Genomic DNA, 18,896 nt, shown 5'->3' with positions numbered 1-18,896 from the left:
ATGTTAATAATTCGCTACCTGTTCATCGTGCAACCGCAAAAATGACCTCATATTTCTTGTTTTACATTTAACAATAAATACAAAAGCGACATATATACGGAACATTCGTATCCGTTTTCTAAATCTAATCTCCCCACTCCTCCCCTCCTTTCGTCACAAATTCACAAACCGTGTCTTAAACACAAATTGTTGTCTCTAATTAATTAGATTCCATCTTTATATACATATTTCTTCACATCTTTCAAAATGTTATATATTTATATTTTAGTAAATATGAATTTAGATTATCCAAAAATATTTTAGGCAGGTACAAAAAACTTGTGAAATAGACAACCAGGTGATAAAGTAAATTAAAAAATGAATATATAAATGTAAAAGTTGTTCCTGAAAAGTCATCACATTATAAGAATAAAGAAGCATTGGCAATAAGTTTCTCGAAAAAATTCATGAGAGGCATAAAAGTAAAATGATGTTTTAATTAAAAGAGACAACATATATCTGAATCATCAGTAAAGCAGTTGTGTGTGCCTTCTTCAATTGGGTCTCTATCTCGTCATTAATATCAACATTTGTCACGCACGTGGGTGGTCAGATTCGATTGTCTTCATCACTTTTTTTTAGTGCTTTTTTTTAGTATTATAATATGTTTCCTTGACGCAGATTAGTCGTCAACAGGTTTCCAATAAGGAACTTTACGAGGAATTAAATAAACATCTATTATATCCTCTTGATGCTATGTATAATGAAATCAAATCATTATAAATATGAATATTTTTTTTAATTTCACGTCACACACGAATTTACTGACTTTCTAAAAATGTCAAAACGACACAACTTTTTTATCATTTGGAGAAAAATCAAATATTCAAAATTTTCAACACTCGGTAAATAGAGATAAAAATATTATCAATAATAGCAATAAAAACGAGATTCGCAATATTAATCCTTACAATCTCTAATTATTTATTACTAGACTAAAACAACGCGCGCGTGTGGTTTCTTTTTGTATGGTACATAAACATACTGAAAAACATTTTTCATTTTCATATTAAATTACATTTTGAAAATAAAAGTAAAAAAAGGGCTAAATGCATACATAATGAGAAATATTGAAAAGAATAAAATCATACACAAAAGTCTAAGTTCTGGTATAATAATTTTAATTAAATATAGTTTAAAATAAATTGAATTTTCAAAGAGTTGCGTTTACAATTTTCATAAATAGACGTACATTGAAATTTTACAAAATTTAAATTTTCAATGAATTTCATTAGAGATTACTTAGGTTTTTAAAAATTTTCATAATTCTAATTCTTCTGAAATTTGTTAAGTTTTTTAATATATATTTAATTAATTATTAAAAATAGTGGATTTATAGACCAATTTTACTCAAAAACACTAAAAAAAATTTGAATTTTGGAAAAATTATAAATGGTTGCATAAATTCAATTATTTTCAAAAGTAATCAAATTCATTTCTAAAATTCAATAATTTCTAAAATTTTTAATAAAATTCTTGGCAAAATTCAATTTTTTAAAAATTTTTTATAAAATTTTTGGCAAAATTTCAGTTATTTTCAAAAATTTTCCTCAATTTTTATTTGAATTCTGCTATTTACAAAATTTTCATAAATTTCTTCTCAATAATTTAATTATTTTCAATAAATAATAAAAATTTTTACTAGGATTGAATTCTTTTCATGAATAATAAAAATTCTTTTTATAGGAATTCAATTATTTTCATAAATAAAACTCATCGCAGAATTTCAATCTTTTTTAATACAATTTTAATCGAATTCCTCGAAAAATGTCACTGTTCCTAACAATTTTATTAAAAATCGTATAAAGAAATCAATTATTTAACAATGTTTTGATAAAATTCTTTATGAGAATTCAATTTTAAGAAATATTTAATTATTCAATAAATTATTTATTTTTGCATTTAAATAATTGAATTCTCGTAGAATTTCCTCTTAAAAATTGATTTAAAAATGAATTTCAGTTAAAATTTTAGATTTGAATATTTATATTTCAAATTATTGAAATATTCAAATAATATTTGAATATTAAAAGCATCATAGCATGAATTTTAAGAAATAATTGAATTTTGAAAAGGTTTCAAATTAAATTCTTTGAAAATCTTAATTTTTCACACTTATAATCAACAATTCTGTAGAATTAATTTATTTGTAGTTTAATTCAATTTTTTTCTGAAATTATTTGAAGTTTATATTTTTCTAATATGCATTTAATTGAAGAATTTCTGAATAATTGAATTTTCGTAAAATTAAATTTTAAAAAAATGGATTTGAAAAAAAATAAAATTTTTTTTGTTTTTTCTTCCCATGATTCGACATAGTTTATGCCCATAGTTTCATTTCTACGTGGACGACTCTAAGAAGAATATAATTATTTTCTTCTTAAAAGAAGGATATATTTGAGAAAAATTAACAACAACTATACTAAATTTATAAAAAGAAGGATAAAAATTTAATTTTGATGTGACACTGAGATGCTGATCGTATACAGTTGATCTCAATCGTGAATTAATTGAGTTGACGATGCCGAAAACGTATAAATTTGGGAAATATATATATGTGTATGAGGTGTACGTTTGATACCTGATGTCTCTAAGAGGATTTGGTGTTTAGCCTTTATCCAAAGCAGAAAACAAAATGGTTCAACTCTTGGGCCTAAAACTTAAGGAGATTAAATGTTAACCCTGTTCGTTTCTTGGTCGAGGGGCCAAAGTAGATTAGTGGCATGGCAGGACTGGTATAACATTACCCAGAGACACGCTGATCCTGTTACATCTTGACCGGAATTAAAAATATTGTCATCCCGAGAGATTATGCGCGCGGATAATATCTCCGCGCCTGTCAAACATAAAGAAATGAAAATTTCCACAAAAATATTCTCCATTTCAAATATTTATTTCATGGCGTTAAATCTTTTTAAATTCATCGCCGTAAGAATAATTCTTTTCGTTAATCTGCATCTTTCAAGGGAAACATTTTTGCTACTGAAACTTGTATATTATTTGAAAAAAACGAAAATATTTAGCCTCGGATTCATTCTTAGTCTCAAAAAAGTCAAAAGGCTCAAAAAATTAAAGATATAAGAACAGTAAAAAACGTCGTTGATTTTATTCAGTCTTCTTGCGTAAATTTCAGTTTGTATTTCCCTGACTTTTAATTACTTTCTAAATTCAATTATTCAGAACTTCAATGATTTTGTTACTTAAATATTTAAATACCTACTTGATATTCATTTTTCATCAGAAATTATAATTTTTTAAATTTCAATTCTCCACCTTTTAAAATTTAATTACTCCTAAAAATTACAACTGTAACCCTTGTAAAATTCGAAAATTATTTAGCATTTTCAACTAAACTTCTTCTCTAAATCAATTATTTTTATTAATTTTCCGAAAGTTCTTCCATAATTCAATTACTTAAATACAAAAATTTTAATTTTTTTTTAATAATTACATCTGTAATCCTTCATAATTTTTGTAAAGTTATCAACCCATTAAAGTCCAAAAACAGAAAATTATTTTACGCAACAGAGGCGTATTATGGTCATTTTATCTACCTGTTCATAAACCAGCGGTCATTAAAGTGTCCATTACTGCCCTAGGGCAATAAAGTACTCATTATTACCCTAGGGCAATAATGGACACTTTATTGACCGGCTGGGTTATATGGAAAAACTTAGAATGCACCGGCACAGGTAGCATAGAGTGACCATAATACGCCTTTGTTCCATAATGTACTATTAAATTATTTTATATTTTTATAATAAATTTTTTATTAACAAAATAATAAATTTTTTTTTTAATTATTTAAACAATTTCAAGCTATGTTATTATGAATAAACTAGCTTACATTTTATACCAAACGTGAATTTTGTTTAAGCTAAAATTAAATTTGGTGATTTTAATTTTCAAAAAACACAAAAAAATATTGAAAAATAATATGAAATTTTAGAAAATTTAATTAAATAAATAAAATATTAAAATTTTTAAAATAAAATAAACTATTTCTCAAAAATTATAATAAAAAAATTCTATAAATTTTAACCCTCTGCTGATGCTAACTTATCCCCACTCTATCGCCAAAGCACGTAACTCCCATAGTCCCCACCAGGCGTCCGGAATGACGATTTTTGACGATAACGGTCGTTAGCATCAGCAGAGAGTTAAAACGTAATATATCAATATAACTTTTTCAAGTTAATATTCATTAATTTTTATTTTTAAGTTTACAATTGAAGATTTCTCATTGACATTTTTAATAATTCAATTATTTTCAGAATTGGCTACTAAAGTGTTTCGATATTTGATTTGTAAAAATTTCATAGAAATATTCAAAGAAAATGAATTATTTTGAATAAAATTTCAATTATTTCAAAAAACTTTTTAATTACATATTTTTTAAATTCAATTGTATTAAAAAGTTATTCATCAAAAATAATTTTTGAAAGATTTAACTATTATATTACAAGGCTACTTTTATTTATTTAACAAATATTTCTTACCTTATTTTAGAGTTTCTATGAAATAATTCCCCCGAGGCATTAGGATTCAACCTGTAAGAAAACAGAACTTATACCTTTTAGAAAAAAATCTAACAAAAAACAATAATTACTTTTTCTAACATTATTTAACGATTTTATTAAGCACTACAAATATTTTTCTATTTATAAATAATTTTTATTTCTAAAAAAGTGATATTTTTTCACATGATAATCAAAACCCGAATTCCTAACATAAGTAGTCTTTATAAGATATATAGATATAAAAAAAGAATCTATCCAATTCGTCAAAGCAATTTAACTCGCCCTTGGTGTTCCAAACAAAGTGACGTTTAATCTCCATGATCCCAGAAAATGTTTCTGTTGTTTTCACCTCCCAGGGGCATATTTGGTCTTGAGAATATTATACGTGGTCAAAATGGGGATTAACGATCCATCAACTCAATGAAGAAGCAACCAAGACTCGAGAAGACAGCTGTAGAGTGTGCTGGGTGTTCAAGATCTCATAGCATTATTACAGAGAGAATGGGTTATTCCCAAGAAGAAACGAAACTTTAAGGATTGTCACACCTCCGATTCGCGGGTGCATTCACTTCCGCAATCTGCCCACAGCGCTCATGCCAAAACATCATTCAGCCAATGTCACGGAGAACAATTGGATGGTGATCGATGGTCCGCCCCTATATGCGGACACGTGAGTTTCTCGTTAAGGGGGAAGAGAACGTGTACAAGGGATTCCACAACTACTGTTATGAGATCCTAACGCATCACTGTTTCATTTCCCTCAGGAGATGATCCTAGAAGAGTAAACAAATAGTGTTTATTCTTCCCTCACGCCCTGTTCATATCTCGTTATGAAAAATGTCTTCGATAAAAATTCTTTAACTCTCTGCCTACGTTGAGTTAACTTCACACTGAAAAACTTATTTTCATCTTTGATATTGTATTTTGTCTGCTGAACACGATCTGGTTTTTCAAAATTGCCTAGAATGTCAGAATTTCGAGAAAAGTGTGAGTAAAGACCACCAAACCATATTTTCCTGGTCTTAACCACCATTTTTCTCAAAAGCCTGACGCGCTAGACAATTTTGAGAGTAGAAATCGTATTCTGCGAGCAAAAATACGTTGGAAACGACTCCGATATCGAAAATAACAAAAAAAAAATTTTTTTTTTTGCTTACCCCCACTTCTTTCAAAATTAGAAAATTTCAAAACATTTTTCCCCTAATTTTACAGGCTAGAATTTTGGTTGGTATATCAGCCTGTTATCCTTAGCTTGAAACTTGTACTTTAAGACCCTATGTACAAGACCAAAAAAATAGAGCATTTTGGAAAAAGTAGGGGTAAACATAAAAAAAATAATTTTTTCGTTATTTTCGATATCGGAGTCTTTTTCAAAGTATTTTTGTCCACTAAATTCAATTTCAGCCCTCATAATTACCTAGCATGTCAGATTTTAAACAAAAGTGGTAATAAAAACCAGAAATCAAAAAAGAATATTCTAATTTTGAAAAAAGTGGGGGTAAACAAAAAATAATTTTTTCGTTATTTTTTATATCTGTGTCGATTCCAATGTATTTTTAATCGCTGAATACGATTTTTGATCACAAAATTGCTTTGCATGTCAAAATTTAGAGAAATTATATTTCACATTTCCGTACAAAATATGGACTTAATTTATTCAATATCAAGAGAAAAATGAGTACCTAATAGAAAATAGATTTTCGTTTTCTCTACGATTTTTCCAGATAAATTTTTGCTTTTTCCCTGATCTCTATTAAAGAAAATTAAAAATAAGTTCTATTCCGTTCACAATTAAACAAATTAAATTAATTATTAATAGACAAATAAAATAAAAAATATTGAAATTTTTCCAAATTACTCCCTTTCTTTAATATTTTTCACATTTTCGTATATAAAACATCGACTTAATTTTATTCAATGCTCGAAACTAGAAAAATGGATAGTTACAAACATGTGTTGGTTATTAAATAATAGTTTTCGAATTCTTTTCGATAACAAATAACGTATTTTAAGACTTTACCCCACCTATCTTAAAATCTTGACGTGTTATTCAATTTTTAGACCTGGGATCTTGTTTAGTTGACTCAAATACGTTGAAAACGACTCCGATATCAAAAATAACGAAAAAATTATTTTTTTTACGTTTACCCCCACTTTTTCAAAATATTTTTCCGTAACCTGACATGCTAGAAACTTACAAGATATCTTGGCTGATTACCTTTGATAAATTGTCCTATTGTCTTTAGCTTGAAACTTGCACTTTAAGACCCTAAGTGCAAGACCAAAAAATAGAGAATATTTTGAAAAAAGTGGGGTAAAAAATTATTTTTCGTTATTTTTGATATCGGAGTCGTTTCTAAAGTATTTTTGTTCGCTGAAAACGATCCCGAATCCTAAAATTTCCTAACACGTCAGTATTTTGAGAAAATTGGGTAAAGTTGTAAAAAACATTTTTTTTATCGAAAAGAAAAAAGGAAAACTTGAAAATGTATAAACTTTTTAAAATTCCAAGTCTTTTCCGCACAATTTTCAGAGACCAAAAAATTTAAATCTTTTATTATACTTTTTAGAGAACTTTTAAAAATTCCAGGCCATTTCAATGATTTCCAGAGAACATGTATAAAAATTCCTTTTCCATGATTTCCAGTTTCTGCGTATGAACCTCGAGTATATATAGATATATTTAAATAAACGTAAGAACAGCTTGTCACGAAGGGATAAATCGATTATAAATCTAATAGAAATCCTATAACGCGCGGAAGAATTCTGAGGTCGAAGGTGTTGTAAACCGCAAGTCAATAAATCGTAATACACATGGTATCCCTAAAAAAAATGGTCGCTTTATGCTTTATAGAATCGTCGACTTTAATTTATAACCAGTAGGAGGCTCCAAGAAGTCAAAAAAAAGAAGGGGGATCATTGATGTTGCCTTTTTTTCTCTTCCACCTCTAGTTCTCGATACATTACAATCGAGATGGTCTGAGAGCGGGCCATAGCGGCGAATTTGCACGGGGAATCCGTTAAAACCTCGTGTGAAAACGAAAAAGCACTATAAGGTCCATATAATATTTTCCTGACGATAAATCTGAAAGCATTAACTCGCATTGGCAAGGGGCGTTGCTTAAGATTAACACACCTTGCCTTCTTACGCAAAGAAGGTAACGAGCACCGCGCCAGCAAACACGAATCGCATAAATACGTGTGCCGTGAAATATTTACGACACAGCAGCAAATAACGTTTCATTCTTCCCCCCTTTTATTACACCTTTCATCACTCTCCTCTTAATTTTTCCTCATAATTTAATTATTCAAGTCCAACAATTTGTAATTACAGTCAGAAAAAAATTTATTTGAGAAACATTGTGTTGCAATGGCGTTAAATATTTACGTTAATTTAAATTTTACCCCTATTACGCTAAATTGCAATAAATAGATGCAAATTTTTTAATTCTTTTAAAGCCATGCGGTAAACGTCCCACATAAAAGTGAAAAAGTAATTTATCAAAACAGAAAGAAAAGAGGAAAATGTTTTCTCTATGACCTTCAGAAACAAAAATTAAATTACTGTTTTATTTATAAAATTTTTAAATAAAAAAAAACAGTGGTTAAATTTTTTCACTTGAGATCGACAAGTTCGTCACAATTGTGTTACGTTTTCTCTGCGATTTTCGAACAGATTTTTGTCTTCTTCCCTGATCTCCATATAAAAAAATTAAAGTCAAGTTCGGTTCTATTTATCATTAACAAATTAAGTTATTAGTAAATAATACTAAAAATATAAAAAATTTTGCACATTACAGACCTTTTTTATTATGTTTCACACTTCTGTAAAAAACATCTACTTAATTTTATTCAATGCTCAAATTCGGAAAACGAATAGTTACAAACATGTATTGGTTGCTAAATATATACTATCGACGTATTTTCGATAAAAAAAAGACGTGTTTTGAGACTTAAATACAAATTTCTCAAAATCCTGACTTGTTAGGCAATTTTAAAACCAAGGATCATGTTCAGCTGCCCAAAATACTTTGAAAACGACTCCGACATCGAAAGTAACGAAAAAATTATTTTTTTTTATGTTTATCCCCACTTTTTTCAAAATTTTTCAATTTTGAAATATTTTTCCTCTAACTTTAAGCGCTAGAAACATCCAAGATATCTTGATTTTCTTTTGGTTATTGGCCTGTTGTCCTTAGCTTGAAACTTTTACTCTAAGAACCTATGTGCAAGATAAAAAAATAGAATATTTTTAAGAAAAGGGGGGGTAAACATTCAAAAAAATAATTTTTTCGTTATTTATGATATTGGAGTCGTTTTCAAAGTATTTTTGTCTACTAAACGCGATTTCTGGTCTTAAAATCACCTACCATGTCGCAGAATGTAAAAACATTATATTTCACACTTCCCTACAAAATATCGACTTAATTTACTCAATATCAAGAGAAAAATGAGCGACAGAATTAACACCAAGAATCTCACAGCCACATGCTGTTAAATCCCCATTTATCCACTTTTTACCGGTAAAAAAAAATGTTTCAAACTCAGGTAGATTTGATTGACGAGCCAAACTTTCCTGTGAAGTTATTACATATATAATATTTCCAAACCCAAATATCAATGGGTTACTGAATCGGGGTTAAAAGCAGCTCAAATTATAGTGAAAAAAAGTCTTAATTTACCGGGAAACTCGATAAAAAATCCAGCTGCTTTACCAAAAGGGGGTTCTCTCTCCGTTAAATACAAATAAAATGTAATATAGAAGTGTCTAAAGAAGAGGTTGCGATTCGAAATTTTAACCGGTTACCCGCTTGATTACGCGTAATGATCGATTTGATTTAAGGTATCGCGTTACTACGATTTGAAAAAAAACCCGCTTTTTGGGTAAGTTTCTGATTTATCGGCAATTTTACCTTTACCTGCTCTTTTTAAAAGATCTTAAAAATTCTTAAATTCGACGAGAGGTTTTTGGATAAACTGAAGTGCAATTAAGGCAAAAATCCGTTACTTTTCAATTTTCTTTAGACAAAGAAATTGTAGCATTTTTTTAAATAGCTTTTATACATATGTATGGCATATATACTATTTATATAAAACATCTAATATTACATACATATTGTATTTGTCTACCTAGAAAATATATTATTAGATTAATATTCATCGAGCGGAAACATCCTCGAATATAATATGTAAGCGCTAGTTTGATAGAAGCTAGGATAGAGGCTGTGAAGTGAACAGAAAAAGTTGACCGACATTTTTTGAAAATTCAAGAGCACCCCTGGATCTAACAATAAGGAACAATAACTGTTCTGATGATGACAAACGTCTTGTAACTCGATACTCACCCATATGCTTCCAAAATCGACCCTCTAACGTGGCTACTGTAATACACAGTAGCATATATATGTATATATAGTTGTATATTCGAGCAACCTTGCGACCAATAACGAAGCGAAACAACATCATCAGACAACAAAAGGGGCCATGACCCGAACCCATGGTCTCTCTGATATAAACCTAGATACGCGCAGGGTTGAATTTACAAACTGACAGTGAATGAAGATGTCGCTCACTCATAAAGAAAGTATAGAGAGCACCAATGAAGAATACAAAATATTAGCGAAAAATAACCGCCTATTTATACAACCGTCCTATAATAGAAAATTAGGGGCGACTATAGTTAAACAGTTGAAACAATTTTGAAAAAATTACTTTCAGTAATTATAGTAGAACTCTAATTTGTTTGGTATTATGATCATATTTCAGCTGTGTTATCTAGTTTCAATGATTGTTTTTTTTGAGAAAAAGTTTCTTCGAGATGCACTTTAAATGTGGTAAAAATTTCAAAACCCGTTGTCATGCTAAATTTTGAGTTATTCAAGTTCAAACTTCAACTTCTACATTATGTTAAAAATTAAAAAAGTCAACAACAATATCTCGTTTTTTGACATGGCAAACGGTTCTGAAATTCTTGCCGCATTTAAAGTGTACCTACATAAAAAAACAATTTCTCAAAATTTGAAGAAAATTGATAGAAAATCGATTTTTTCAAGAGTTTTGAGACATAAACCCAACTTTCTCAAAATCCTGACGTGCTAGACAATTTTACGACCTGGGATCGAATTTAGCGGGCAAAACTATTTTGAAACGACTCCCATATCGAAAATAACAAAAAAAAATTTTTTGGATGTTTACCCCCACTTTTTTCAAAATACTCTTTTTTTGGTTTTGTGTATAGGGTCTTCAAGAACAAGTTTAAAGCTAAAAACTACAGGTCAATATTCAAAGTAATCAACAAAGATTGTAGCACATCAAGTTCGGGAAAAAATTTTTTGAATTTTGAAAATAGTGTGAGTAAACATCAAAAAAATCATTTTTTCGTTATTTTCTATATCGGAGTCGTTTTCAACGTATTTTGGTCAGCTAAACACGATCCCAGGTCCTAAAATTACCTAGCACATCAGGATTTTTATAAAGTTAGGGTTAAGTTTCAAAAAACGTCTCCTTATTGAAAAGAAGTCGAGAACTATTATTTAATAACCAATTCATATCTGCAACTATAGATTTTTAGAGTTTCGGGCATTGAATAAAATTAAGTCAATATTTTGTATGCGGAAATATACACCTAGAGAAAAATTTTATTTAAACCAAATATATTTTGTTTGAGTTAAATAAACGTATATTTATATCAGAATGAACAAAAATTTTTATTTGTTTTAAATAAAAATTGTATTTGATATAAATAAAATATATATTTGAGCCAAATAAAATTTATTTGAAACAAATAAAAAGTCTAGTTGGTTCTGAGTCAAATATATAGGTTTATCTTTTCTCTGAGTGTAAGAAAGTAGGTCAGTAATGCGCAAAAATTTTAATATTTTTAATGTTACTTAATCACTAATAATTTAATTTATTTAATTATGAACAGAACTGAACTTGTCTTGATTTTTTTTTATACAGAGATCAGGGAAAAAGGCAAAAGACTATCTGGAAATCGCAGGAAAAAGTCGAAGAGAAAATGAAAATCGATTTTTTGTGCGTGGCGAACTTGTTAAATTCTCAAAAGATGCACTGCGTATGTATATAAAAAGCATCTATAGTCTAGACTGATAGGCTCTTGGGATTGCTCAAGCCTTCAGATTTTCATTATAGAAAAATTTTCGCGTGAAAACGACGTTTATGGAAAAAATTTAAGGTGGCAGTGATTGAACGTGATGTATCGATTCCGCATGAGGACACGCGCTTATGTACACGTCTCCACTTCCTCTCTCTCCTTTCTTATTCATTTATTTCTATAAACGGTCGATTGTCAATTGGCAATATTCCAGTATTTTCTACAATTCTCCGAGAATTTCTAGCAACTTTTTCAGACACGTCTGAAGAGGTGCGACTATCAATTGTCTGATCTTGGCAAGAAGCACCAAATGTTCCCATGGGCCACATCCATCCGTTTCAGAATTTATTCTTCTTTATCTCCGATGTACTCGAATTGCTCTTTTATTTTCTCATCATTTCACTGATGCTTTACAAGAAAAGATTGAAGGCTTATTTGGTGACATAAATAGTTTTCATATATACTATATATATGTATTGATTTGTTTTTGTCACTATGCAAAAAATGTATTTTCTTTTAACCTTATTTATAGTTAATCAATTTTAGTTTTTAGGATAAAACAAAAAGACATTTTTTCAATGAAAAACATTTCATTGAAATAAAAATAGATTGAAAAATTTGGATGAATTAAATAAAGATTTGGTTAATTGTATATAGCAATCTATTTATTAATCCAAACTTTTAGGATGTTTGTTTCATTCAAGATTCTAATTATTAGATAGGCATTAAAAACAATAATAGCAATTCCAAACAATTAAACTAAAGACTCAGTGTTTTCTACTAAAACGAAGCTAAAGGGTTTCCACAACAGATGTTGAATTTTCCGTGAAAGGCGCGGCACGTGAACAAACAGTTTGACCATCTTCGAAAACATTGAAAACCGATCATCTGCTTTGGATACAAAAACAAAAGCATCACTGAAAGCCAATTTTTCCATCTCGAAACCCTAAATCAACCACTCATATACACAACGCACAACAGAGAGATGAGTTTTGTCCGAAAACAGAAGGTCAGTGATTCCATTTAGATGCGACTGATGAGATTCCAACTAATACTCGAGGAAACTTTTTCCCCTTTCTGGGGATCATCTCTATAATACAATATTCTTTGGAAGATATATATATATACATACTGGAACCTAACTTAGGATAAACATTTATAATTTGAGAGTCTTCTTTAGGGTATAATTTAATTTACTGATCGTTGTAATAATCTTTAGAGAGAAAATATAACTGAATTTGAGTTTGTCATAATGTGCGCGAGAATTGCACCGAAGCTTTTGCGTGGTAATATCTTGTGGAGTCAACAGCGGCAGCATTCGTCATGATTAGCTCTTTTAGTCACGGTATCCATCTTACGGATATATAAACGTTAATAGTCCGTGATAGTCGACTATTTACGTTTATATATACATATCCGTATACGAATATTTCAGTTTCCCTATCACTATAAGATTATTGTATTCAAAGACATTGATTAAACATCAAGACATAAAAATTAATATCTTCATTGTGAATATGCAAGAACAGTCTTGTTATTTTTTTTAATTTAAAAATTGTGACAATGGAAAAATTATTGTCAACTTTTAAGTATACTGCACTTTTCCGCCTGCTGAAGATGACCCCGCTTTCCGAAATTGACCAGCACGTCTTAATTTTGAAAAAAAAAGGGGGGGGGGGGGTAAAAATACTCAAAACACGTTTTCTTTGCCTTATTACCACTTTTCTCTAAAATCGGACATGCTAGGCAATTTTGAGAGCAGGGATCGAAATCAGCGGAGAAAAATACTTTAAAAAACGACTCCAATATCGAAAATAACGAAAAAATTATATTTTTAGATGTTTACCCCCACTTTTTTCAAAATACTCTATTTTTGGTCTTGTGCGTATAGAGTCTTAAAGTACAAGTTTTAAGCTAAAGACAACAAATCAATAACCAAAAGCAACCAACAGAAATTCTAACACGTCAAGTTAGGGAAAAAATATTTTTTTTTAATTTTTGAATTTTTAAAAAAGTGGGGGTGAACATCTAAAAATAATTTTATCGGTAGTTTTGATATCGAAGTAAATTTACAAGTATATTGCATTGCGGAATACGATTACGGGTCCTAAAATTGACTAAAGTATACATTTTAGACAAAAGCAAACCAAGATGTCTTTACGTTTCTAACACGTCAGGTTAGGGAAAAATATTTGAAAATTTTAAATTTTGAAAAAAGTGGGGGTAAACAAAAAAAATTTGTTTTCGTTTTTTTCGATATCGGAGTCGTTTTCAACGTATTTTTTCCGCTGAACACGATCCCAGGTCCTAAAATTATCTAACACATCAGGATTTTTAGAAAATTGGGATTAAGTCTCAAAAAACGTCTCTTTATTGAAAAGAAGTCGAGAACTATTATTTAATAACTAATATATATACGCGTATCTGTCTCTAACTAAACTTTCGAGTTTCTAGCATTGATTTTCATTCGAATTTATTGAATTTTATAAATTTTTTCTTTATTAATTTTCGTTTTTCGAATTTATTAATTCGCCGATTCTATTATTACACCTGCCTGGGAATTTTTTTTGTCTTAATTTTCTTCAAGCGTGAAGAAACAGGCTCGCAGAGCCGTGGACTTGAAACTCGTTGCGAATGCAATGCCCGAAGGATAGTTGCACACTCAACTACCGTTTGCCGCTATTAAAATAAATAGTCCATTATCCGTAACGTCTGGCCTAATGTGTTGTACTTAGGATACAAAGCCCTCGCGGATAATCCTGAACAACAACAACGGGGCCGCATCATTGTTTGGTGATGCCGCGGGCTGCGCGCCAACTATATAAACAGAAAACCGCCACTACTATATATCGTTCGTGCCATTGACGATGAACCGCAATAATGACGCTCCTAAACATTTGCATCAATTATCTTTCGGATCGAGACCAGAAACATAAGATCGCATAATAGCTGTACATAATAGACGAGTAATCATAATTGCTTTACACTTTTTCTAATTCACCTCTGTAATTGTAATCACAGTTTTTCTAAGGATATCAAATTGAGACAAAAAATGAATCAAAAAAGGTTGCGATACAATTTTGATTGTATTCAAACAATTTTTATTGCACTCAGACAATTTTTATTTTAATAATACAATTTTAATTGTATACAACTACAAAAGGTATTCAGTAAACAATTTTAATTTAATAGTCCGTTAAGTTGGAATTTAGTTTGGTTAATTCAATGACTCGGATGTTTTCAACTCATATTATTTATGTTTAGTCCGGCAGCATCTTCAGATTACCCAACAATTCTACGTGTGTAATCGGGCGGTAGATTGGAAAAAACCAAAATCAAAACGGAGGTGTTATTTTAGGTTCGACTACAAAGTATATAGTGTAACCAAGTGAATAAGAATGCGGATAAAGAGCGCGGTGCGATACAAACAAAACTTCCATCCCCAAACAACGAAAACTGCCACTCATGGGTCGACTGATTCGGAATCACTTTCCGAGCTTATGATTCTTTTCCAGTTCCTTGCGAATCTCCAGGGTACGATGAGAATCATTTATAAAGAAAACAGTGGTATAATTGAATTCGTCAACATCAAAGAAAATTCCAATATTTTTCCGACAAAAATTTTCCTACAACTGGATGGTATATTAATAAAGTGAAAAAACTTTCTTGAATTTTTGATTTCTTGAAGATTAGTCTAAATATGATATATGTCCCAACTGTATATATAAGTGGATTTAGAGAAATAACTTTCGAGAAATATGACACTGAAGGTTTACTGTTGTAAATGTCATTTCATTCGCTAAGGCGAACCTATTGTGTCCTTATGTTTGCAACATCTCACAACAAAAAGACGCCCTTCATTATGGAATTACATAACTGTAAATTGAGCAAATACAACAAGAACCAGGAGCCAGGTTTATATTCCTTTATATTCTTACTGGCAAAGGGATATCAGATTACGCAGAAAAACTATATTATCTCTATTATAACAATAAGACATCTATCGAAATAAAAAAAACCAATAGTTGAATTCAATTCACATTGATCAAAATTATAACAATAACAATAAGATATTTGATCAAAATTTAAAGCTGGAGAAAAATAGCTACAAAGTTAGAAAAACGCAGGAATTTTTACATTTCACTAACGGAATGAGAACAAAATGTCTGGAAATCAAAAAAAGTTATACATTTGACAGCTAATAATAATCAATTTTTCAAAAGTTCTAGATTACACATGCGGATATAATGTTACAACCAAAAATTAGGGGCGCTTGATTATTGGACAAATTTCAATTTTATAATTTCTGTTCCATCAAAAATCTTATTGTCAAATTATTGTTTGATGGTTTCATATTTCAATTATCAAATTTTATTCATTGAAGTATTGGGTCACAATTTTTTTAATTTTATTTGTCATAATAGAATATTCATAATCTAAAGCTGTCTTACGCGAATTGACATTTGACATCATTTTCAAATCTTTGACATATTATCTTTTATGCATTAAAAAAAAATTTTAAATAAAACAACCAAATAAATGCACTGCTATATACGGTTAATCAAACATGTGTTTGGTTTAGATCAAAAATTGATTTAGGTGACTAAGGGGCTGTCCATAAATTACGTAACACGTTTAGGGGGGAGGGGTGGTTCGAGAAAATGTTATCATATGTTACATGGGAGGGGGGGGGTCAATCATCATTATTACGTAATATTTATAAGGAACTTAATCTCTTTATAATGGATAAATTTTTGAAAAGCTGTCCCTTGCCGCCACTTCAATATAAGTAAAAATCGAATCATTTCGCGAACCGATTCTTGGGAATAATATACAATTTTTATTGTTAAAAAATCAATGTTATATTTTTGGTTGTTCAGTATGATTAATAAAATTATTCCTCTAAATGTTTTTTATATTTAACTTAATTTTGTATTGCTATTGTACGATATAAATACTAAAAATAGCAGTAATAAGGGGCCGTCCATAAACCACGTGGACACATTTGGGGGGGCGGGGGGGTGAATCAAAAGTCCACGTTTGTCCACGAAGGGGAGGGGGGGTGTTAAAGCAAATGTCAACGTGGACATATAATCAAAGATATTTCCAAAAAAGATATCTTAAGCTTAATCAGAATGATCATAAGTTTCAGTTAATCAATTTCCCTGACAATTTACTGATATTAAAATTAATTTCCCTGACAAAATTCTTTTTACAGGAAAGTATGAATGTTTACGGAAAATGAGTAACATTTATGATTTTAATTATTTTTTAAAATGACAATTATAACCCTTCCTGAATTCAATTATTTTCTACAATTTCCACCCAGTAAAAAAAAAGTATTGGAAGAGAGCGAATAGTATTGTCGGTGAGTTTCTGCCAATACGGTTTTCACGCGAAAACATATTGGCAGAAATTCACCGCTAATACTATTCGCTCTCTTCCAATACTTTTTTTTACTGGGCAACTAAACCTTCGTCTTTGAATCAATTAATTTAAATAATTTTCCGAAAGTTCTTCTAAAATTCTGTTATATTTTAAAATTATTTTTGAATTTGATTGATAAATTTTAATTAAAAATTTTTAACATGATTGTTTCCTCTAAAATGTTAAAAATAATTTTAAAATGTTATTTTTTTGTATATATTTGAATTTTTGAAAATATGTAATTGAGAATATTGAATTTTAAAAAATTAGAAGCTAATTTTCATTAATTTTCATTTTTAAATTTACCTTTAAAGATTTTTTATTCTACAAAAATTGTAATGAAAGACTTAAAATAAATTAATTATTTTCAATTAAATTTTACAAAATTTCAACTATTCAAAAAGATTTGTTTATACAGGGTGGCCATTTTTTTGTAAAAAAAAATTCACGGTCATTTCCCGGTCATAAATTATTTTTCCCGGTCATAAATAATAACTCTGAAAATAAATTATTCCATGAAAGATTGAAAGAATTTCCTGATTTTTAGACAAAACTTTGACTTTTTCCTAAAACCTAAAAATATTTTAGTTTACTCTAAAAATAATTTTGAACTTAAATAGATTTTTTGAAATAAATATTTAATTATTATCCATTATTTTTCCATATAGTAGGTATTCAAATTTAAAAAAAATTCAAATTTTAAATCCTTTAAATTTGAATAATTTTTAAGAATTGCTACTGTAACTTATTAACAATTATTTTCAAAATTTCAATTCAATTATATTCTAGAAATAACTAAAATATTTCTAAAATCCACTTGTTTACAAGACAATTTCATGAAATTTTGAATAATTTAAAAATTTTTCAATTAAATATTAGGTACATATTTAAAAACATAACTAATTTGAAAAAAATGTGAATAAAAATATTTTTAAAAACTGACTTATTCAGAATTTTTAATTAAAATCTTTTAAAATTCAAATTTTCTAAAACTTAAATTTGAAATTTTTTAAAATTCAATCTATAATAATTATTAATTTAACATTCTAAAATATAGAAAAGTTTGCTTATCAATAATTGCAAAAAAAACTAATTGATAGTAATGCAAAATACGATTTTTTAAAAATTTATTTTCTAAAAAAAGAAATTTTATTTATTTTTATATACATTATTTATTATTCTAAAATTAATTTTTATAAATTTCGTATCACTTTTGTTCTAATTAGTTCAAATTTTTAATAATTCTTATTTGTTTTGTTATAATATTATTGCAAAAAAATTGTTAAATTGATTTATTTTTCACTATTCTATAGGATGTGAAATTTTTTCTCATTGAAATTTTTTTGACAAGTTTAATTAAAATTATATTTTGTTTAATTATTGTTAGAAATAGAAAGAATTTAAAATTAAATTTAATATTTTCTTTTTCTAAATCTGTTACGTTGGACAGCAAAATTCATAATTTTCTTATAAATTCTAGAAATTGAATATTTTTATAGTACTTTTTATAAAATTCTCTGACAAAATATAAATAGATTTTATAGAAGATCGTTCAATCTTTTTTAATGAAATATAGTTAATACCTAAGTCTTGAAATAAATATTTTTATTTTTTCTCACAAAATAATGTGTGTTTTTAAAAAAAAATCCAAAATCCCGGTCAAGTTCAAAATTCACTGTCATTTCCCGGTTTTCCCGGTTTCCCGGTCCAGCGGCCACCCTGATTATAGTTATTTTTCACATTATAAAAATCAAAATAACTTGTACTTTTTTTTTACTAAAAATTGTGGTATTTTG

At 28.6% G+C, this 18,896-nt stretch overlaps 1 long non-coding RNA gene across 1 annotated transcript in view; it reads right to left on the bottom strand.

Moving 5' to 3' along the window:
- The window catches only part of LOC122509158, a 309,869-nt gene that overhangs the window by 243,793 nt on the left and 47,180 nt on the right, over positions 1-18,896 (bottom strand). Inside the window, exon 3 of the long non-coding RNA XR_006302315.1 lies at positions 4,539-4,589. This is a non-coding gene — a long non-coding RNA (uncharacterized LOC122509158). The remainder of the gene's footprint in view (positions 1-4,538; positions 4,590-18,896) is intronic.

This window comes from Leptopilina heterotoma, unplaced genomic scaffold, assembly GCF_015476425.1.
Source record: "Leptopilina heterotoma isolate Lh14 unplaced genomic scaffold, ASM1547642v1 Lhet_6, whole genome shotgun sequence".
NCBI lineage: Eukaryota > Metazoa > Arthropoda > Insecta > Hymenoptera > Figitidae > Leptopilina > Leptopilina heterotoma.
Note: the sequence above shows the minus strand (reverse complement) of the source record. Positions and strands in the feature narration are given on the sequence as shown.